The 24,287-nt window shown below is 42.2% G+C and overlaps 1 long non-coding RNA gene across 1 annotated transcript in view; it reads right to left on the reverse strand.

Moving 5' to 3' along the window:
- LOC128402534 (uncharacterized) overlaps window positions 1–24,287 on the reverse strand; it is a 42,651-nt gene that overhangs the window by 16,704 nt on the left and 1,660 nt on the right. The window lies entirely within an intron of this gene.

A 24,287-nucleotide genomic window follows, 5' to 3' on the forward strand; every position in this document is an offset into this window, starting at 1 on the left:
ATGTTACCACCTCATCTAATTTCCAGACATCCCTAACTAAGGATTATGAACAAATTTAATTCAGTTTGGATTCAAAGGCAAACCTACCTAAAATCACAATTTCAAAAACAAAGAGAGCCAAAACACAGCCTCCCTTCAAAACCTGCACACATCCAAATTTTGTGACACAGATCCCCCAACCAAACAATGTTTGCATATATTGAGGGAAAGCATACACAAAACTGAATATATTCGTGAAAATAGCATACAAACAGCATTATAATAAAGCAAAATTGCTTGCAAAAATGTATACCTTTGTCAAAACTGCATACAAACATATGTTTATTAGCAGAAATTCACAATAAAATGTTGGTGAATTTCTGGTGGTGATCACACTAAAATACTGATTGGGAAAATGAGAAATTGAGAGAATTGGAATTAACAGATTTATCCAGCCCTATCCCTAACCAAGATTTTATAAAAATGTGTTGGCAGGCCAAATTAAAAAATGTCTCCTTGGTACTTGCTGAACAAGGCTCACTACTTCTTTTTTTGCTTCTTCTGGTGCTGCCCTCTTCACTTATGTTTTGTGATTCACAAGGTGATCAGATACAAATGAGAAAATAACTAACATACCTTTAATAGTTGTGCCAATGAGAGAATCTGGGCAGGTGGGCCTGGCTGTGATGGCAACTCTCTAAGGCTAAGCAGTGCTGCACAACGGGATTAAGCCATCCTTTAAATTTCCCACAATTCCTCAGAGAGATGCTAGATTAGGGCATTATGGGAAATTTGATATAACTAATTGGCATTACTCAGAGTGTTGGGTCTCTTTAAAAAAGAGGGTTGATGGAGTAGCATTGCTATGGCTGCTGTCAGATGATAGGGGATGCTAGTTTTGACCCTGCATACAAGGATGAGAAAAGCTATACTTGTTGAAATTCCTGAAAGATATAGGGTCAATTTTTTTTCATGTTAATTCACCCTATATGATCATTGTTATCAGCACCATCATTACCATAATTACATTTGTTGCCCACCCTTCACCAACAGGTCCCAGGGCAGGTTACAACAATTTAAAATTCAAGATTAAAAACAGTTACCGTAAAATAGATTACATACAGAGGAATAAGGTGGACAATGAAAACTCACATCTCAGGTGTCAAAGGCCAGGCTAAAGAGGTTGTCTCTTCAGCATTTGCCAGATGCTGTAGGGTGAAGAAACCAGAAACGCCTCTGTGGGGAGGCAGTTCCACAACTCAAGGGCTGCCATAGAGAATATCCCCTCCTACAAACTGAAGTTTCCAAGTCGTCTTTAAGGGCAGCCCCACATAGAGTGCACTGCAAAAATCCAGTCTGGAAGTTGCTAGATCATGGAATATCATGGCCAAGTCATTTCTGTACAAAAGGGGCTGTGGCCATAACTGGAAATAGGCACTCCCAGCCACCAAGGGCCTCAAGTAACAATGCTGGACCCAGAAGTGTCCCCAGACTACGAACCTGCTGCTTGCAGGGGAAGAAAGCAAATAATGTGGTACTCATAACACATTTCTTCCAACTGGGAGGAAAATGGCACATTTACTGGGCCCCAGGCTACACTGGGGAGGGTCAGTCAAACATCTCTCTCTACATGCTCAGACTCATTGTGAGCTTGATTAGGCTGTTCTTATGAATCTAAGTTTAATCAGTGCAAATCTTCCTGAAATAAATGGTGTTGCAAGAGGCCAGAACTGATGAATAGAATAAAACAATCACAGTCAATCCTGTCATGCAAACTGAGGTGTTTTTTTCACCCAAAAGGCAGTTTCCAAGACATCATTAACTTGAAGAAACTTTCACTGGGAACAAATTTGTCCCACTGCTGGCGGGGGGTTTTTCCACCTACAATTGATTCCAAAATTTGTAATTGCTTACAGTGATGTTTAAATTTACCCAAGGGTGGGCTGCAGTGAAGAAATAACATTGTATTTAATTATGTTTATTTTCCATAGAACTTGCACCGTGCCATCAAGTATTACATAAAATGAAACCTCTAAGCTTAGTCAAAACAATGAAAATGTGGAGGCATAAACCCACAGAGGCAGAGAAATTATCCTAGACTAGTGTTGCCCAAGTACCATATCACTGATTCCTATCAAGCCATCACAGGAAAATGGTCATAATATAGATTCATTATAGTTCTTCAGCCATGAATTGTATGTTATGGATGGGTGACACACACTCCGAATATCAGCACCACAATGATGCTAATAGACCATCCACCATTCATATCAAACATCTCACTTTGGATCATACCCAAGGTGCCATGCATGGTGCCACAGTGCAGACACTAGTGAAATAAAGTGCTACAGGAGCAAACTTTTGCACATACAATGGGACTTTGTCTTCTCCTCCCCACTGAAGCTCCCATGCACACACCCCATTTGATCAGTGTGCTGATGACAACCATTTCTATGGGTGAAATTCAGGATCTTGCTGTCTCAGCTTGCCTGATAGCATGCTCCCCCTCTTTTCCTCACCCCATACTGTTCTAACAGGTCTCCTGGTCCTCTACTGTGAGCCAATTGTGGGGGCACAGAGAGAGGTGGGGAAGCTATGTTTAATGTTTACATAAATTTAATGTTTACATAATTTGACTGTTACGTTCATGTTGTCAGGAGCTCAGGCCTACACTCGAGTAGGAGCCTGGTAGAGACACATGCCCGAGTGACATGTTTTCTCCCTCCCGGTCAATTGTTCAGGAGCTTCAAAAGCTTTCTTCAGCCCAAACATCACAGCGACAGATGCCAACAGACACCGGCACACTTAGGGATCCACAGAGTTTGCGCATCATGCGTAACAGACCTCAGCAACTCAGCATTTTGGCTAATCTACTTTATTTACATATAAACACACACGGAGCACTGCAACATGGCTCCCTCTCTCTCTAGCATCAGACAGCAAAGAGAAAAAGACAAAGGACAATAGTCCCACTTCACGGAACACAGTAACACAAACATCCTGTCTCCATCACTTCCCACTCTGTGGAGTCAAAACATATACTGTCATGTGATAGACAACAATCCCATGACTGCAATCATGGAGCAGGATTTCTAATACATTACTCGTTGAGCTGTGGAATGTCATTTCCAGGATCCATTCCAGTTTGGCTTCAGGGCTGATCATGGCACTGAAACTGCCCTGGTGGCCCTTGTTGGTGTCATTTATTGGGAGTGAGATGGGGGAGTGTGACCCTGCTTGTTCTCCTTGATCTCTTGGTGGCTTTCAGTACTGTTGACAATTCCTCAGATGGCCTTGGTGGCTAGGAGTGCCTTTTTCTCCAACTCTGGCCAATTTGCCAGCTACAGCCCCTTTTCGACAGAGATAACTTGGCCACCATAATCCATGCTCTGGTAACATTGGGGTTGGATTATTGTAATGCACTCTATATGGGGCTGCCCTTGAAGATGATTCAGTCCAAAATGGAGCAGCTAGATTGCTGACTGTGGTTCCATTTAGATCTCACATAACCTTTGCTTTAAAACGTATCTACTTGTTGCCAGTTCATTTCTGGGCCCAATTCAAGGTGCTCCCATTGGTGTCCAAAGCCCTCAGTGACTCAGGCCCCAAATACCTGAAAGCCCTCCTCCTTCCGTACAGACCTAATCAAGGTCAATCTATGGAATTTTAACTGAATTAATTAGAGAAGAACCAAGGTGAATGACTGACAAAGTTAAATATGGCTACCTGCTAAAACATACTACATTGTTTCAAGGGAGGATTGCCGGTTGATATTTTAAATTTATTTTGCAATCTGGTTTACAAAATACTGCCACTATTCTGGAGCTCTGATTTCTTCCAAATTCAGAAATTAAGCACATATGATGAAACAGGGTGTCATTATTTCCATAGTTGACTGAGCATAAACTAAACCTATTCTCTCTATTTGCCTCTCACAACCCAACAAACTTTCCACTGTTCCTTCCTGCCTAACCTTTGCCTATTACATTTTAGAGCCATATTTATATTCTACTAATTGCAATATCTAATTGCTAGTTTTAAACCTACAGGAATCTCCATACTGGACATATAGAGTCTCGTGTTCCTCCTGTTACTCTGTTTATCCTGGGGAGAAAATGCAGCTTCATTTGAACTGAAGTGTGCATTATTAAGAGAGCTGAGACAGGTCCGACTTGTTCAAGTGCTTTATTACAACTAACTTAACTCCATATGCAAAGCTGTCCCTACCTGATGACATCACCTAGCTTGACAGAACTTAACTTTTTCTACTACATCTCCCTTTCTCTGAAAACATTTCAAAAATATAATAGAAACTGTATTCAATTCTTTCTTTCTTTCTTTCTTTCTTTCTTTATTCAAAAGGAGGTTTTAGCATCTAGATGTTCTACAAATCTAATATTTTTTGTGTGAAATTGAAGCATGCCCTAAGGATGAAGAATTCATTGTCTCCGCTACACAAGGAACGAGGAGCCCCTGCACTAGTCTGGGCAGTTCTTTGAGCTCCCATATCTGGAATACAAGCCTCCTCCTGTGCAAAAATTGTGCCTTTGGCGATATTTTATCCGTTTATCTTTCCGGTGAAATTATTTTATATTCACAGCTTTTGAGTCAAATCAGCTGTAGTGGTTGGCAGGGTTGTACAGTCATCGATTCATGAGCAACTTCGCTGGACTCCACCCAAAAATTGTAGCAATTTTCTGGTGCAGCTGTAACTATTCCTGTATCTATTTTGAAGGTAACTCAGATGATTGATATGTTTCTCTTTCATCAAGACATCTATGAAAGATGAGGGTTTGTTGCGTTCTTCTAGGAATGAAATTTCTTCAGAATAGTTTTGTTTTGTACCTTTGTGGGCTCCAGCAAGGAACCAACATGCTACCAAAGTGACTTTTCTTTGTGCATTTTTGCCAAATTGCTTCCCTGGCCAGATGAAAGCAGTGGAAGCCACTCATGCTTGCTTATATGGTTGTCCATGTTTAGTTTTTTGTAACCTTCTAAGTATGCGGAGTGTCTATGTCTGGCATCTGTTGATTGGGCTTGAGAGCCTTTTCAATTTATCTTTGTTGCTCATTGACCAACCTAGATTAATGAGCTTGTCTAATGGCCTTTTGAAGAGTCAAACCAGAATCCAGTGATTATTGTTGTGACAATTTTTCTTCATGGAGGCCTACTGCAGCAGCCTTTCCCTATCTAATGCCCTCCAGATGTTTGGACTACAACTCCCATTAGCCCTCCAAGCATATCAAGTTGAGGAAGGCCGTACAACAGGATGGTCTCTGATTAGATTTTTTTTAAGGAACACCATAACCATAGGATTCAGCAAGTGTCAGAAAAGATGTGATAAAGTTAATTCCAGGTTCCCAGGGTCTTTGACTGCAGCGATTACATCGAGTCTCCTCATAAATCCTCTTTTTTCTTCCCCATGAAATGGCTTCTACCACTTCAGTATACTGAGGGTTTTTTTCTTCATAATAGTGACATCAGGATTTCATCAGCCTGATCCCTGATAGAATAGATTAAAGTACTAGGTTTTGTATGTAAACCAGAGACTTCTCCAAATTGGTTGAAGGGCCTAATCCACTTAGACTACATTCCAAAGGACTGGAAATTAAATTGTTCTGGTGAGGCAGTCTTTAATGGTTCCATTCTGACTGAGCCTGTTGTGATGCGGTGTCAGGGCCTGAAACAGCTTGTTCTGTCATTCTAGTTTCATTCCTTTTGAATGCCTCTTCCTTTTTCTTGTTTCCCCTTTCCTGGGCCTCAGTATATACTCCCTGCTTCTATGCTCTTCCTGGCATTTCCTGAGCACCTGAGCATTTAAGAGGTACTCTGCTTGCTTCAAGCTTGCAGAATCTGGTTCTGTAGAGAGTTTAATGGCAGGATCTAGCCATTTCTGGTACCATTAAGAGAGCTGAGAAAAATTTGACTTATTCAAATGGTTTGTTACAACTACCCCTCTAACAAAGCTGACCTTATCTAGCTGGCCAAAGTTAACTCCTCCAAAGGGAAACACTGTTCACAGTTTAGCTCTGGTTGGATATCCATCATTCTCTAGTCACAGTAGCTTTAATGCAATCAGTCTCCAGAATATTTTTGTGGTTCTGAACTTCATACCAGCACTTTTGTAAAGCAACCTCACTACGCATAACTATAGTTCACTTCTGAAATCATTTATGTCATTTGGGTACTTGTGTAAAGACTTCGCAACCTTGTCCTTTGGATAAGCTATCCACACTTGTGTCTTTATCTAAACATATTTCTGTGCATCAGTTTTATGATAATTGTTGCTTTTCTCTGAATTTTCCCCACAATTTTAAGCACTCTTCAAGCGAATTCAGTGTTGAAGGAGACAGCAGTATCTGGCATCGAGGAATTAGAAGGGAGGTCCTGGCACCCCACAAATTTACAACAATGCAGTTCCTATAATCTCCAACTGCTGCCCAACATAGCTGGCACTGGTGGGAGTTGGAGTCCAATAATTACATTATAACAAACATTTATAAAAAGTTTATCTCAGCCTATGTCTGTAATGGATTTAAAATTGCTGCTTTGTATGTTTTGTTTACACACACACACACACACACACACACACACACACTTAAATATATGAAATTGTTTAATATGTGTTTCTATGGTTAAATCACTCTGAGGTGTTTCACACAGAGCCGTTCTTAAATGGAATGAAATAACAAACAAACAAACATGGAAAACTAGGTTCTCCTAAACTGAATTATTCTGGTTAATAGGGTTCTCTGAAAGAAGGGGGGGGGGAAGAAATCCTTCAATAACAATAGAGATTGCTGGCGTTAGGTGCTGCCAAATTGCAAACAATTCTGTTTTTCCTTGTTGCTTATTCGTAGAGATTAGATTACCTTCCCAAACTCAGTGTTGCCATCCATCACAAATTCTGGAGAACAACACTCGCAAAGGAAATGCTCTTTGCTTCAGGGTCTCATCATCATTGTTTGGACCTTTCCTTTATGTAAGGCAAACAAAGAAGTCACATGAGTCAGAAAAACCTTTCATCGGGGGGCCGGTCCACTGTCCCTCAGACCTTATGGGGGACCGGACTATATTGGGGGGGGGGGATGAAGGAATTCCTATGCCCCACAAATAACCCAGAGATGCATTTTAAATAAAAGCACACATTCTACTCATGTAAAAACACGCTGATTCCCGGACCATCCACGGGCCAGATTGAGAAGGCGGTTGGGCCTCATCCGGCTCCCAAGCCTTAGTTTGCCTACCCATGGTTTAGACACTACTGGGAAAATACTGAAAGTAGAGATGCTGCCACAATGTCATTCAAAAAACAACAACATAAACACAGAGGATTAAAACCTGATGATACATTTGACGTATTTTGTGATCTTTTTTTGAAAGGCTAGTGACAGTAAGTGTGCTTCTGAGGAAATGAATAGCACCCTACTTTGGAGCTCTTCTTTTTATCCCATTCTTACCTCCCTATCTATATGAAACTAACCGTGCTAATCTTGGCAGGACAAGAGTCACATCTCCCAATAGCTCTGGTGCTGTTTCAAGTTTAAACTAGCCTTAGCTTTCGAAAAAAAACGTTATTGCAGCAGGTTTATAGTTATTGTATGGAGTGAACGCAATCGGACAATCCTTCACCAGCGCAGGCACACTGAAGTACGCCCAGAGCTCTCCCTCTCCCCAGTTTGGTTCCCATTTCCTCAGCCACCCACAGGGACGGTAAGCCATCCATGGCATGCACACATCCCAGTGCAGCACAAGGCTGTGGATTCGCTTTATACAGTACAGTGGTACCTCGGGTTAAGAACTTAATTCGTTCTGGAGGTCTGTTCTTAACCTGAAACTGTTCTTAGCCTGAAACACCACTTTAGCTAATGGGGCCTCCTGCTGCCGCCGCACTGCCAAAGCACGATTTCTATTCTTATCCTGAAGCAAAGTTCTTAACCCGAGGTAATATTTCTGGGTTAACGGAGTCTGTAACCTGAAGCGTATGTAACCTGAAGCATATGTAACCCGAGGTACCACTGTACTTATTTCATATTGCATAGTATTTGGAATGGAAGAACTAAAATAACTTAGATCAAAGGATGCAACTTTCTCTCCACACACCCCACACCTCCCCAAACACATTTTGGATGTTTCTCACGACTGCTAATTTGTTCAGACTTCTGCTTAAACCAAAACGCATTAACATTTCCAAACATCTTGTGACTGGTTTGGGCTTGTTCCCATTACTTCACATTCATTTCTGCACATATAATATATCAACTTGGTTAAACAAAGATGACAACCAAGGCTAAGAGTCCTGCTTGCAAGTTATTAAAAAGTCATCAATCATTCATTTCCTCTCCCCGCCTCCCTCGAAGATCTGTCTATAAATAGCCATTCTGCTGATTTAAAATTTAGGCAATAGACAGATACAGATATTGACATAAAATTAATTAAGAATCGGAATGGAATGGAATAATCAACCAGATGGTAAATATGTGACCCAAGGCCAGGAGATACAATCTGTTTACTAATGCCCAGTTGTGAATTAGCATCCAGCACAATAAATTATTTCCAACTCCTAGTGAGCATTTCTCCCCAACTGAACTTCATCATAGAACATTTGCCAACAGGGGGAAAGAACTCTTCTGGATCAGACCACTGTTCTATTCTCATAGTGTCCAACCAGAGTTCTGTACATTAGTCTCTAAAATAGATATGCAGAAAAGACAGAATAGAAATACTCAGGACAATGAGAAGTGCTTGACCACTTGACAACAGAAATACTGCAAACCTCCCTTCATTTCAATGAGGCTTCCACATGAAAAGTTCCCAGCAGACTCTGACCCAGGTTGATTAGTAGGAAGGACACCATTTTGATTTAGTGCTTTGGGAATCAAAACATTTCAACGAGACCTTGACTATGGGTCTTGTGCAAACTTTGTTGATGACTAATATCTCTCTTTCTCTCACTTCAGTGGACTTGCCCCATAGTGGCTCAACTGGAGTCACTTTTGGTTGCTCAATGTACACATTGATTTGAACATCCATGGGGGATGGTAGGCACTAATCCCTAACCTCGGTTCTTCACCTGAATGCATGAACAGAGCCCCTGCACATACAACTGTATATCAGGGCTTGGTTGAGGCCTTCAATATTCATAAGGGGAGAAGGGATAAGAAGAGCATAAGGGAGAGAGCATAGCCATGGTAACTGCTCTGCCCCTACAGCAGGCATAGGCAAACTTGGCCCTCCAGATGTTTTGGGACTACAACTCCCATCATCCCTGACCACTGGTCCTGTTAGCTAGGGATGATGGGAGTTGTAGTCCCAAAAGATCTGGAGGGCCGAGTTTGCCTATGCCTGCCCTACAGGCAGAGGCAGTAATGCTTCTGAGTTTCTGGAAGCTGCAGAAAGAGAGACGGCTCTTGTGCTTGATGCTGCTTGCTGGTTTTCCACAGGCATCTGGCTGGCCATGTGGGAACAGGATGCTGGACTAGATGGGCAACTGGCCTGATCCAGCAAGCTCTTATGCTAGGAGCTAAGCCTGAAACTGAAAGCCCCCCATGCACATATATACATATTCACTGAACCCAGTTTTTGAATGCTTGAGCAAGTCTTGCGATTCAGATGAATGGAAATTTAGCATTCACTTTTTTTTTTGAAGAATAAATCCCACAGTATTTGCATGATTCATGAGAAAACATTATAAGCAACTAGTAACTGTTAATGAGTAAGTAAGTTATGCACATTGAGAAATTGCTCTGGAAGGTTAATTATGGTTCCAGCATGCATAGGCTTACGAAAATAAAACAGAAGCATGTGGAAGGCATCAAGCTTGCAATTTTTAACATGAGCAGCACTAATAGACCTTCTCTATTGCCAGGCACAACCCCTGTAATTCTACAAATTAGGCCAAGCCCCTGGGAACGGTGTGCCTGCAGCTGCTGAGCAGATGTGGGGAAGAAAAATGAGGCAGATTCATCCAAATAAAACTGGATGGTTTTGCAGTTAATAAAATTACCACTAATCTGGTGCTAACTGACTAGAGTTCCATATAAAGAAGAAGAAGACCAAAGGAAAACACATACAGGGGTTGAAAGGTAAAACAGCAGCATGCGAGGAGCTAATTTCCATTTAAGACTAATTTCTGTTTACTAATTAAAGACACAGCGCTGAGCTTCCCTTGACTGCGAAAAGGCAGGAAATCCATTGCAGCAGTATAGGATATTGGAGGGGAGCTAACATGTTAGCACTTTCCCCACAATTAATTGTCCACAGAAGGCCCCAGTCAAATAAATTAGCACTGTGTAAATAGGAAAATACAATGGAGAATCTGCACAATTGTTTGGCTCTGGTAGATTCTCTGCTGGGGCTGCTTACTTGCAATAGGAATTGCATGTATCTCTCCATTATCTGATACCTTGTCAGAAGCTGGCTGAAGTCTGGGAGGGCCGCATCCAGCCCTCCTGTCAAGTTCCTGAGTTCCTTAGTAGTCAATAGTCAATGCATCAACTCTCACTCTCTCTCTCTCTCTCTCTCTCTCTCTCTCTCTCTCTCTCTCTCTCTCTTGAACACATGAAGCTGTCTTTTTAAAGAAACCTTGAATGCCATATAGATAATTATTTCATTTCATTTCATTTCATCAATTTAATTTATGAGACAATAAATAAATAAATAAATTTATATCAAGCCAGACATGTGGTCAATCCAGCTCAGTACTGTACTGCCTATTCCGATTCTGCAGGGTTCTGCAGGGTTTCAGAAGGAACTGCAGCCAGGATACATCTCATGAACCCCTTCAGCAGAAGCCCTGCTTCGATTTTTGGAAAACATATTTTAGCATAAAATACCTTTAGAAATGCACAAATGGATAAAATAGCATTTAAATGTATGTTTTGTGTTTAAACATGCATTTAAGAATACATTTTTAATTGCGCATTTTCGTAGAGGGTTTTTTAAACCACCAATTAAAACAGGCGGAATGGGATGGAACAAAGTTATGAATAAATGCAATTAAATTGACACAGATTGGAAGTTGGCTGACCCATCGTTATTGTGGTGTTTCATCAGATAATGTCTTCAAAGGGGCTTCTGAAAGCTTCAGCATTCGAGGGGGTGGCTTCTGGGTTCTGTATATCTGATAGTTGTTCTCTTATAGACTCTACTAATTCTGCATTCTGTCCATGCCTACCAAATTTTTACTGAATGAAGTAAATAGCAGATATGAGATCAATTAAAAGATGTGCAAATAGGTAGCATTTTGAAAATTTAAGGATAAAATTCTAAAGTAGGTGGGTGGCAAGAAGTGAAGGTGACTGAACTGCTGTTTCCAAAGCCAGGGTTGGCCAAGGATGAATGAATGCAGCCCGTGTTAAGTTGTGGGTGAACATATCAGACGACACAGCGATTCTTCAAACAGCTCTTGTTTATTCACAGGCCAGAACAGAACTGAACTGAACTGAACTGAACTGAAGGGTTCAGCCAGCCTGCTTATATAGAGCTCCACTGCAGTGCAACTGTAACAACTTTCTGTAACTATCCAATCACTGAATGTCACTTTCAATCCCTTATTTGCATGTGTGGACCTGAGTGAAAACTATCTACAGTACCCCCCTGCTGACCCAGGGTGAGAACTTCAGTACATAACAGCCCGCAAGGTAAAAAAAATCTCTTCTCACCTTCTTATACACCAGGATTTAGCACTCTGATTTTTTTAGAAATATAACCTATTAGAACAGAAGACTCTGTGCTATTTCACACATTCTGCACAGGCCAAGTTGGATTTACTATAAAATGACAACAGGGCACTGGAGCCACTTGCTGCTCCATAATGATGTATAATGTATGTATATTTGCATTTCACATTTTTAGGGGTACACTTAAAACATATGACGTTTACATATTAAAAAGAAAAAAAGAGCAATATGCAAAGTGACTCTAAGCCAGTAATTGCAAGTGTGGCAATAAGTGCATTTTATCCAGGAGAGCACAGTTCGCAGAATGAGCTCACTTTGGGATAGTACCATTCACCCACATGATTCCCAGAGATTACAAATGTTACTGGCTCAAGCTGTACATTTTTCAGAGCACTGAAGAAGAGCTGCCTCAGGTTGAAGAGTGACTGCTATTACATAAGAGAGTTTAGGAAATGCAGAGTCTTAACCCAACTGTATCTCTGATCCTGAACTAATTCCAACATCACAGCTTTGGCACTTTGAAACAAAATTGGGCCTTTTTTTTTGTAGGAGTAGCATGTGACGCAAGAAAAAGAGTTAAGAAAAGAAGGTTGTTTGTTAATTTGAGGACAAGGTGGCAGGAAAATGGGGAGTTAGGATGAGATAGTGCGTCAAAAGACAGAAGTTTTGGGAAATGAGTAATCTTGGGGAGTGATAATAAATTTCATTTGGTTCAACCTCATTGCATAAATACTTGTTTTCAGCTCCATGAATGTTTTATCTGATAGATCAACAGCCTGTTGAAACCCACAGAGAGGGATCACAATGTTCAGTTTTGGATTCTTCAACAGCCTTTGCTGGAGATTAGGAGACAGTGAACTCTTGCAACTGTATCATGTCTTATATTGCCATCTGGTTTGAAAGCCATCCATGGTCCTATGAAGAGAAGCTGGTGGTCAGGAGTATTTAACAAATCAATTAAGATGGAGCGCAACATCAAGATTTCTGGTAGTTAAACCACAGAGCCTAGGGCTTGCCGATCAGAAGGTCAGTGGTTCTAATCCCTGTGACGGGGTGAGCTCCCGTTGTTCGGTCCCTGCTCCTGCCAACCTAGCAGTTCAAAAGCATGTCAAAGTGCAAGTAGATAAATAGGTACCGCTCCAGCAGGAAAGTAAATGGTGTTTCCGTGCACTGCTCTGGTTCACCAGAAGCAGCTTAGCCATGCTGACCACATGACCTGGAAGCTGTCTGCGAACAAACGCTGGCTCCCTCAGCCAGTAAAGTGAGATGAGCGCCGCAACCCCAGAGTCGTCCGCAACTGGACCTAACGGTCAGGGGTCCCTTTACCTTTACCTTTAAGCACCAAGTATTTCAACTCACCCAGTTAGTAGATAAAAACTCCTGTGAGAGCACAAGCTCCATGGCTGTGCTACTAAGATCAACTTGGGCATCCTTGGGCAACCTGGTGGCCCCAGGTGCTTTCAACTATAGCTTCCATCAACCCCAGCCAGAATGTGCTATCCAAACCACCTTGAAGGCACCAGGTTGATGATGCCTGAGCTGGAGTGATAGTATACTGTGTGGATGGTCAAATTCAAGTATGCTCACAATGCTGTTTTCTTCTAGACCAGTAGAATAGTCAGAGCATCACACCCAGCAGCAGGCAGGTGGGAAAGAGGAAGGGTCCTATCCTGCATGGGAATGTACAAAGCACATCTCACATATATATGGCCTTCAGAGAGTAGACCATCAATATGTGCCCTCTGAAACTAAGATCACATACTGAGATCCCTAACGTGGGGAGAAGTTTCTTGCACAAATGCAGGCATTTTCTTTCAGCTGTTTTGACCCGTGTCCAGTTAACTCTAATCAGATCTTTCCAGTCTGTTTTCTTCTCTTATTGGAAGTGCTGTGTATCTCCACTTCCTGTTGAAAGCTGGTGTGATGCTGTGCTCAAACAGCTGCTGTGGTCCCTTTGCGGGGGGGGGCGGGGCAGCTACATTCCACCAATGGCTGGACAGAGGCATTATACAATGTGTTGCCTGGAAATCTCCCTTGAACAAATGCAGGACAGTTTCATTAGTTATTAGCTTATGAATTATGACACCCTGCTTATGGGAAATACATGCACAGCTGGAGCCTGTGGCAGAGTCCAGGATTACATTACAAGACGTGATCTGATGGTTAACTCAGACCTTGGAGACCACCCCAGGCACAGCGTGTGGCTCCTGTTGTACGCAGAAGATTAGGTTGGAAGGAACATTTTTCTTACATCTGCTATCATATATTTTAGGGCAGAGAGAGTGTCTTTTGGCTTGAACCTGTCGCCACACCCAATTTCTATTTCCTCCCCACAGGAACCACAATAACTAGGCTGGCCCAGGCCTGACTATGACTCCATAACATATGGTGCAGCTGTTTCAGTCATTTCATAGTTGACCACGGCACAGAGAGATGTGCTGAAGGTCACCATCTGAAATATATGGCGCAGTTAGAATTTCAGCACGCATTGTTGTGACTATGGCATCAGAATCACAACTCTTTCCTCTCAGAGAACCAGCCACAATGGCTATGTTCTACTGTCTGAGACAGCACTCCTCTGAATTCTAGTTGCTGGGAATCACAGGAGGAGAGAATGCGGTTGTGCTCATATCCTGCTTGTGGACTTCCTATAAGCATCTGGTAGGAAACCGTGAGAACAGGATGCTGGACTAGATGGGCCTTTGACCCAATTCAGCAGGACTCTTACGTTCTTAACTCCATATTCAAGACTCTGACAGAAATTTTAAAGCCATGAGAAGAGAAGCAGTGATAAAACAGTGGATAGGTTGGGGGTTGGTGAAGAGGTGAAGCGAAGTACACCCCTCCTGCTGTGGTCATGATTCAGAGCCAGAAAGATCAGCTGCTTCCTTCTCAACAGAAGTATACCTTCTATCAGTCCTTTCCTCTTGAAGGAAATAATCTGGAAAACTATATTCTGACAAACATTGCTAATAATATATGAGTGTGAGAGCCAGGAGAGGTGGTAGTGGTTTAATTCCAAGAGTTTCCTCTTTTCCAATTACCTCAGCAGAAGAAGAAAAGAAAGGAAAAAAGACTAATTATGGTCTATAAATGCAGACATGTGGTGTTCCAGAGTCTGGCTATATTGGCTTGTTGGGAGAGTACTAGATGTTTGCCTAGCAATTTTGTATGTTGCCTAAATTTATCCAGGACACTGAATTAGCAAAAAGCTTGTCTTAGTATAAAAAATGGCAGGGGTGTTGCTGCAGGTGGTCAGCAGATTTGGAAAACAGGATACACACCAAGGCATTGCAGGTCACTGAAGAGGGTAAACAAGCAAATTCTCTGAGAAACACCTTGGGCTGGATTCAACAAGGTCCTGTTCAGAGTAGACCCATTGAAATTAACAAACCCAAGTTAGTAATAGCCATTAACTTCAGTGGATCTACTCTGAGTAGGACTAGTGTTGAATACTACCCCCTTCCTTTTCTCCTCCACTCATAGAAATAGTGCATTGTTAAATATTTCCTGGAGCTTATGGCTGGAGGTAATGTGCTTCCCTTCTTTCCTACCACTCTCTCTACCCAACCATAATGTAATTTAGAGAAATTTAAGAAATGGCATACCCAAAAATATCCAGACATGTTAGCGATATGTGTGGCCTCCGTTCATTCTTTGAATCTCATTTGAGTAACTATTTTCCTTCGGAGGGAGAGAAAAGTTTAGCTTAATTAACTAGCCAATTAGTATCAATATCTACTCTGTAACTGGCCAAAGGAAAACACTGAGGACCCCTTCATCATTTAAATCTTCTAATGACATAAAATTGTGTGTGTGTGTAAAGGCTCCCCCCCCCCCACTTCACAACAGCCATGAATTTTGGGCTGATCCCAGCCCACTAAATGCAGCAATGCTATTTGCATCAAACCTTTGTGAATGTTAGTGGTCATGAAAATGAGAGGCTATCACCGGTGACAGAATCCAGACACACACGACAGGGCAGGGATTTATTTACAGAGCTCTATTATAATCAGCATCATTGCTATTCTTTTATATTCAAGTCACTCTGAAACAGAAGTGTAAGTAAGCCCTTTTAATGAGTCCTGCCATGTCAATATACAGATTTCTATGGCAGCAACTTTCAGCAGGGTTTCAACATTCCTAACCAGATTGAGCTGTGGGGACCAGTGATCAGGAAATTGCCTCCCTCCACTCGCCTGCATTTGAGTCTGTTGCAGGCCATTAAAGGCAGAGAGGTTTTCCACTGGAAAAAGTTGGAAGAAGTGCTGCCCATTTTCCAAGGACTCTTTCAGTTCTGAACCAGACTCCTGCTAAGGAAAGGCATGAAGATAGTACACTGGAAATGCACACAGCTTTAAAGAATGTTGAATGACAAATTAAATTTCATAAGGCAATTTCACATTTGAGGGGTTTTGATCAAACACTGGGGAAGGAGACAAATCATGGGACAAATGGGTATATTTGGCATTCTGTCTGGTGCAAAAACCAGCTGCACTCATCCTAACACTTGGCAAAGGAAAACAAAGTCAATATGGGTGATCTGCTCCTGTATCTTGACCATCAAGGTTGTGTGTGTGTGTGATTGGGTTGTTGTTTTTATTTTGATTGTATATATTGGGGTTTTCATGTTGATATTGTTCTGTGAACCACCCTGAGACCACTGGGTATAGGGTGGTATATAAATTCAATCAATCAATATAAAGCACATGGAACCATCTCTAGGTGGATGAGGAACTGTGGCACATTGCCTCTATCATAGCTTTATCCTCCATGATTTTGTCTAATCAACTTTCTAAGCCATCCTAGCTAGCAAAATCCATAGTTTAATTATGCTACATGTGAGAAAGTTCTTCCCTTTGTCTGTCCTGTGTCTTCCCACATTGAGCTTCATTGGATACTCTTTGTGTACATCCCTCCTGGATGTTCCTTCATACAGCAGCCATCAACATATCTGTGCACATCAGCTGCTGGAAAGGACTATTTTAGTAGCAGCCCCCTAAAAAAAGAGGTTCAGAGCTCTTCTTAGATTGTCTTAATCCTGGTTCTTGGACTCAATCCTGGCTGGAGGCAATTTAGCCTGATCCAGGAGTAAAAATAACTACTTTCATAAAAAGATTTTTTCAAAATAGCTACTTTCATACTGCACTGAAGGACAAGATAGAAACCAGTGTGGGACAGAGGTGAGGGTGGTAGATGGAACAAGGACACCAAAGTTGAAATCTCCACAAATGCTCACTTGGTTGCCATCTCCTAACCCAGGCTTAGGCAACCTAAGGCCCGGGGGCCGGATGCGGCCCAATCGCCTTCTCAGTCTGGCCCACGGATGGTCTGGGAATCAGCGTGTTTTTACATGAGTAGAATGTGTCCTTTTATTTAAAATGCATCTCTGGGTTGTGGGGCATAGGAATTTGTTCATCCTTTTTTTTCAAAATATAGTCTAGCCCACCACATGGTCTGAGGGACGGTGGACTGGCCATGGCTGAAAAAGGTTGCTGACTCCTGTCCTAACCTAACCATCTCAGAGTTACTTGGAGAATACAAAGGGAGCATGCACTTCCTTAACACATTGGAGGAAAAGCAGGGTAATGTGTGTCTGTGTGTGTGTGTTTTAAAAAATGTCCAGGTCTTTCTTGCTTAATCTGCTCAAACTATGGCATAAAATGAGCTACTTCTGCTTCTCAATTCCCCCAGGAGCCTTAAATATTCTTTGCAGCCCTGTCTGAGCGAGACAATAAAGAACAGATTTGTTCCGATTTGCTTCGAAGTCTCCCCCATATCAGTGGTTGTATCCAAGAAGTCCAGCCCTCCGTGTACAATAGCTCATTTACTCCTGAGCCCCTGCTAGCAGCGCATAACAAAATATTTCCTCTGCACTCTTCCTGGACTTTTTAAACTCCAGGTGACCCACAGTGAAATCTGTTTTAATGGGGCCTCAGTTAAACAAGTCAACTGAGCCTTTGTTTAACTGGGCAACAGAATGCAGAGTTCTTCCCCCCACCCCCCAACCCAAAACACACATTCTTGTTTTCTCTTTAGAGTTTGGAGTCACATTTTATCATCCTTAGGCTATTGCAGAGAGGAAGTGTTGTTGTTTTTTAATCATGCCTAATCCTCATTGAAACTTCCTCCACTGGAATGGCTTGCATCCAGTAAATAACCTGGGGCACAAACACTTTTAAAGACCACTGAGCAGTGTGTCCCTATGTTTGTCTGCTCAGAAGTAAGTCCCATTGAGTTCAATAGGATTTGCTCTCAAGGTAAGTTCATTTAGAATTGCAGCCTTATCAAACTTAATGGTTTCAGACTTCAGCACTCATTCAGGTAGATGCCAGCATATGTTCACAGTGCAATAAAGTGCATCTCATAACCACCCACCCCCAAGATTGCAGGTACATTGTGATGTAGCAATGGCACAGTGCTCTTGCACAACAAATCCACTTTCATTTTTGTTTTACTTTTTGCAGCATTATGAAGAAAAGCACGGTAGAGCATGTGACAACTATCACTCAACCATAACACCTGTACAAATTTTGAGCAAGCAAATCAAGATAAATGTCTAATAAACTGGTTGTCTGAAGGTGACCGTAGTGCTTCATTTTGGCTGGGTCATGGTTAAAATGTATTTTTGAATATTGTGTGGTCAGTTCTGTAGCTGGCCAGATTATCGTCTAATAAAATTGCTGAAAAGGCGCAATACTCCCTCACTTACATTCAGCCAGTGCGTAACCCATTCGTACGACCAAACAAAGCGACAGAACTCAACAAGCTGAATGGGGAAGCAGGCATAGTTTGAGGAGTATGTGAATGGAATCACCACCATATCTTACATTAATAAGAAAGGAAATCGAGATTCCTGCCTGGGTTGAATTTCTGAAGGAAGTCAAGAATTTTGGCAAGATCTCTACAAGCTGTTAGGAGAGTGTTGCTGCCACTTCCCCTTCAAATTTGATATGAGAAAATTTAAATGAAGCTGAAAGAATTTAAGGAAAATGAATAAAGCTTATTGGAGTAGGGTGGTAGTGGTAGTTGGAGACACAACTCAGTGACTGTAGTGACCGGATGATAAGAGTTCAACGACTTACATCCAGGTCTTAACCAGCTACCAGCCACATAAGTCAAGGGCTATTCTTCCAAGATTTAAAGACTTGTAAGCCGCTGTGAGAGGTTTTAATGGCTCTTTAAGCTTCATCTAAGGTCTAGAAGTATTTCACATAAGTATGACAAATTGTTGTCCTTCATTTGCTTTCTCAACAATAAGTAACACAATGAATTTATTTATAATGCCCATTTATAACTTGTTAATCCCAAGGTGGGATATAAGAAGACATAATTTTAAACAAGCTTTATTAGTAATACAATTAATAAAAATAAAGATTACATGCTCTCTAACCTTGCGGTCTTGACTCTTCTGATCCACATCCTTGAGAGACTGCTGTTAAAGGTTTGCCATCAAAGAACGAAAGGAAACATGTGCCTATTGATGCTTAGAAGGCTGCATCAACAAAAGTATAGTGTTCAGGTCAAGGGAAGTAATAGTTCCCCTCTATTCTGCCATGGTCAGACCACACCTGGAATACTGTGTTCAGTTCTGAGCACCACAATTTAAGAAGGATATTGACAAGCTGGAATGTGTGCAGAGAAGGGCAACCAAGATGCTAAAGGGTTTGGAAACCAAGCCTTATGAGGAATGATTAACAGAGTTGGGTATGTTCAGCCTGGAAAAGAGGAGACAGGGATGAGATACGATAGCCTTCTTCAAATATCTAAAGGGTTCTCACATGGAAGATGGAGCAAGATTTTTTTCTCCTGCTCTTGAGGGTAGGACTCGAACCAATGGCTTCAGGTTACAAGAAATGAGATTCCGATGAAATTTCAGGAAGAACTTTCTGACAGTAAGAGCTGTTCAATAGTGGAACCGATTCCCTTGGGAGATTGTGGACTCTCCTTCCTTGGAGTTCTTTAAAGAGAGGTTAGGTGGCCATCTGCATTGCAGGGGGCTAGACTAGATGAGTCTCTCCCAACTCCAGTATTCTATAATTCTAAGAGCTTATCTAACTGGAACAATTTCAATTTATGTGCTGCAGTTGAGATTCAAAGGGACACCATTTTAAACAAAACAGACCAACCCCTTTCCCATCCACCTCCCTCCTTTAGATTTAGCCAACAATTTATAGACTATATGTCAACAAAGAGGCACTGCATTCTTGCTTGGTAATGAATTCCATCCATTATAAAACAGACTGTTTTGAGAAACAATTGGCTGCACTTATCAAATTATGAGGCTCCTAGAAGATTAAAATAATTGCGTTGTTAATGCCAGTTATGTTTTCGTTTCCCTCTCTATAATAATTTTGAATCATCATTTTTACGATAAATTGCCACCATACTTTCAAAAAAGTGATGGAGAGAGAAGCCTGGCTATTCTTCAGTGTTTCCAGCCTGAAACCAATCTCAGTCCTGAATTGCCACAAACTTTACAACTTGCTGGATTTTGCTTGAAATGTGCTTTTCTATTCTTAAAAGCCAAACCCTGAGAAAAAAATAACTGAAACCAAATGCCATGTCACCGAGGCCAACCATAACACATGGAAGTCCTAAAATAACAGGAGAGCGATTGTGGTAATGCCTGACCTTCTGAACCACACATATGGTTGGGATGCAACAAAACAGCCTGCATTCATTCCTAACCAGTGCACATAAGGCTCGTTTTCACAAGTGACTCTGAGAGCCACTGTGCTGATACATGCAGTAGAATCGAGCAATAAAGCTTTTCCAGGTTTATAGGGGAGCTCACATTTCTGAACACTTGCTAATGAAAGAAAGCAACTCCTGCCACATAAGACAAAAGTATGGCTGCAACTTATCCATGGTTGCATGCTCCCCAATCTCCAAGCAGCAAGAGACCCCAGGCGTCCCTGCGCTTACCCAGGGTTCAGCTTCCTTAGAATGAAGGTCAGTGGAGACTATGGTATCTTTAGGATGTATGGCTCTATTTGCACATACATGTATACAACCTGAGCCTAGGATGGAAGGGCTTGCAGATCCTGCTTACCCTTTAGACATCCTAGGGCCAGGGGCTCATCCAAAGCCATAGTATTGCATTCCACTCAGAGAAAAATCAAGCCTCTCTGTCCAGCTTGCAGTCAAAAACTCACATGCCAAAAACCAGACCACCTGGCCTGTTGTTCTCCCTAGAATGGCATGGCATCCAGTCAGGAAAAGTGGGGAAAGCCGCATTCTCCTGAAGAGCACCATCACTTAGTTGTTGCTATGGCAACATGGTTCATTCTTTACTATATGGAGGAGAGCACTTAATTGGCCAGCTAAGGCCATTACTTTACAAACAGACTGGATGGTCCAGTTCAACAGGTTCTCTCTTACTAGAGTCTAACTTCACAAATGCAGAATCATAGGTTTGGAAGATACCCCTATATATCTTCCAGACCAACCCCCCCAAATCCTATAAGGCTATCTATGTTCAAGGAGAATTTTTCCTGTGTTTTTTCTTCTTCTTCAGGGGTGCATTCAATAATGTGATTCTCCCATCTAAGAACATAAGAATAAATCCACTGGATAAGCTCCCTCTAGTCTGTCCCCTCACAGCAGCCAAATAGATGCCTATGAAAAGTTCAGAGACAGAACCTGAAGCATGAAACCGTGAGTCCACACATAAAATTCAGCCACTTGATTCTGCTGAGCATATAAGCTAGAGCAGGCTTCCTCAACCTCGGCCCTCCAGAGGTTTTGAGACTACAATTCCCATCATCCCTGACCACTGGTCCTGCTAGCTAGGGATCATGGGAGTTGTAGGCCAAAAACATCTGGAGGGTTGAGGAAGCCTGAGCTAGAGCTAAAGACAGAGGCTGCAAGAAACTTTGGAACAGTGATATCTTCATCGATTACACCATCTTGCAATTCTTGTATTCCAAGTGGAGGCATTGGTACATGCATACAATGATTAAAGTTTCACTTGTGAAAACAGCAGAAAGGTTTATTTAGAATGTACAAAACAGAGTTTATAGAACAGCCTCCCCCAACCTGGTGCCTGCCTTCTAGATATTTCATACTACAACTCCCATTAGTCTCAAGTAGCACAGCTAGGCTGGCTGAAGCTTGTGGGAATTGAGGGCACCAGATTGGGAAAGGCGTTGTTATAGAGCTTGTTTTAAAACTGCAGGAACCTGCTTTAGATGCCAGAAATGACATCACCATTTGGAATAAATTTAAATGGGGTCACAGTCAGACTCCATTTACTTATATGGGCAAAAGCAGCCCTTTTCAGAAGTATCACAGAATTTTTTTTAAAAGTTCCAAACATTCCTCCATATTTCTTGCCCTGCCGCCAAATGTGCCCAGGCCGATATGTACATGTAACATTCATGGAATGTGTGCGAGAGTGAGCGAAGCACTATTTGGGTTACCCCCTTTTGTTGGTAACAATATTTTTATTAGGTTTACAGAGGATTAGCATGACCTCAGCAGTTCTAAAGCTATCATTTTAAACCACAAGGCTAATCTACGTCTAGAAAGATATTTTTCCAGTAGATATGTCATTATGTACAGCGGCGGTGGCAGCATAGACCAAAGCCTGAAGTTCTTAAGCAATTATCCTAAGTGTGTTTACTTTCATGGAAAACAATGGGACTTGCTTCTAAGTAGAGATGTCTTTAGGGTCAGTGTAGCAAGACCACTCAGAAATTTATAGACATTGACACCTACTCTTTTGCAGAAGCAGACAAAGGCCATTGTCATGATCTGGCAGGACTACAGGGAGGAAGAGGATCCCGGCGAGAGATGTAGCCAGGACTGGGACACACTGGGGCAAGCTGGGGATGGGGAAGGGAAGGTTGGTGTAGGAAGTACTCACGGGGTGATTGAGGATGACAAAGGGATGAGGGTCAGTGCACAGGAACCAGAGCAGCAGGACCCATCACCAGAGCCAGAGGGGCCCTGTCTTCACAAACACAACAGGCTCTGAGGCAGAGGGAGCAGCGGATGGGATACTCTAGGAGGCTGAGGCAGGCAAAGGCCCAGAGCCCAGCTCCCCAGCTGGCCAGGTGGGGCTTGGTGTGTGATTCCTCAGCTGGAGTAGGCTTGGAACAGGTGAGGGTCACATGCCTCATCAAGCCCAGATGCTGCAATCAGCATGCAGGGTATAAAAGGGCAGCAGAGCCGAGGTGCTGTGTCTGCTCAACTGTCCATGTTGATGGGGCTCAGCTTGGGTGCTCCTGGATCTCTGTGGGACTGTGCTTCATTTTGGACTTTGGACATGTGGATTGACCCTGGACTGGGGACTTGACATACTGACTTGCTGCCAGGTAAGCCAGGGGTTTAGGACAGACATCAAGTCTAGCTCTCAAGTTCCCAGCAGTGGACACCTTGCTGCCGTTTCCTCTTCCCCTCTTTCTGAAGGTCCAACTAGGGGCTCATTCACCCTTCTGTTTGTCCCATGATTTCTAAACACAGGTGTGAGAGGTTTTTCTTTTGGCCCGCTGCTTTCACCAGGAAAGCCGTTTAATGCTGAATCAGAATAAACCTCAATCCACAGAAAACCCCATAGATGTTACGGCTGTGATTGGCTATCCTGACAAGGCAGCCACAAGCTTTGGTGGGAGAACAAGCTGTGATATAAGTGGTGGTGGCTTTAACTCCTTCTCCACTGGATCTCCACTGGAAATCCCCCCAACTGGTATTATTTTACTTTTATTTAAGTGTTTTTTCATTCTGCTCTTCAGCCCAAAAAAGCCTCTGAGTGGCTTGCAGTACTCTTTCCCACTCTCTCTCACAGGCTTACAAAGAGATGTGACACAAAAGGAAAACTGATCAGGAGAAGATGAAATAAACAAACTCAGATTCAGATTCTTAGTAACTAGTTATTCTAACAGCCAACTGAGATGGGGAGGGGAATCAAGGAGTGGAGCCACCAAAAGTAACAATAGAGTCCTTTCTCTTCTATCCTCTGTGGCAGCCTGTTGAAATGGCTGTTCCAGGTTTCATATGGGTGTCTGTATGTTTTCTCCTCCATGGCTAATGTCTCAGGAGACAATCTAGACCAAAGTCTCCATGTCGTAGGAAAGGGTCAGGTCCTTCTTGTATCATGGCCCCCAACCAGCTTGTTATATCAAATTTAGGACTTTAGGTGAGCTTTTTTTTGTTGGAATCCATGTCTCTAAAGACAATGGAGCCTGCCTCTGGGGGCGAGGTCAAACCACTGTGTTAGCAGACCTGAAGTGACATTCTAGTGTGCAAGCTTGGGCAGTGTGTAAGGAGGTCCTGGGCCGCCCAAGTGACAAGACCTCCCTCTCAGCTTCGCTGATGTGGTCCAAAGGAAGTCAGAGCAATACACGTGGCACCAGCTGTGCTGTAGGATATGCTTTAAAACAGGGAAAGATGGTGGCTTTGTTCTTGTTTAATAATTGCAAGAGGCCACCTCTGTTCAAAATGCATGTGTTCCAGTTAAATATTGTCTGGATTTGCGTCTAGTACTATGAACCATGGTGGTACATGAAACACATATCTTTATTATTTAACTTGCTTTAATAATTTGGAATTAATAAAAAAGAAATATAAGTAACTGTTACTTAGAAATATTTTATGAATCACATCTGGATTCTACCCCACTCT

The sequence above is a fragment of the Podarcis raffonei genome, chromosome 1 (assembly GCF_027172205.1).
Source record: "Podarcis raffonei isolate rPodRaf1 chromosome 1, rPodRaf1.pri, whole genome shotgun sequence".
NCBI classification, from domain to species: domain Eukaryota; kingdom Metazoa; phylum Chordata; class Lepidosauria; order Squamata; family Lacertidae; genus Podarcis; species Podarcis raffonei.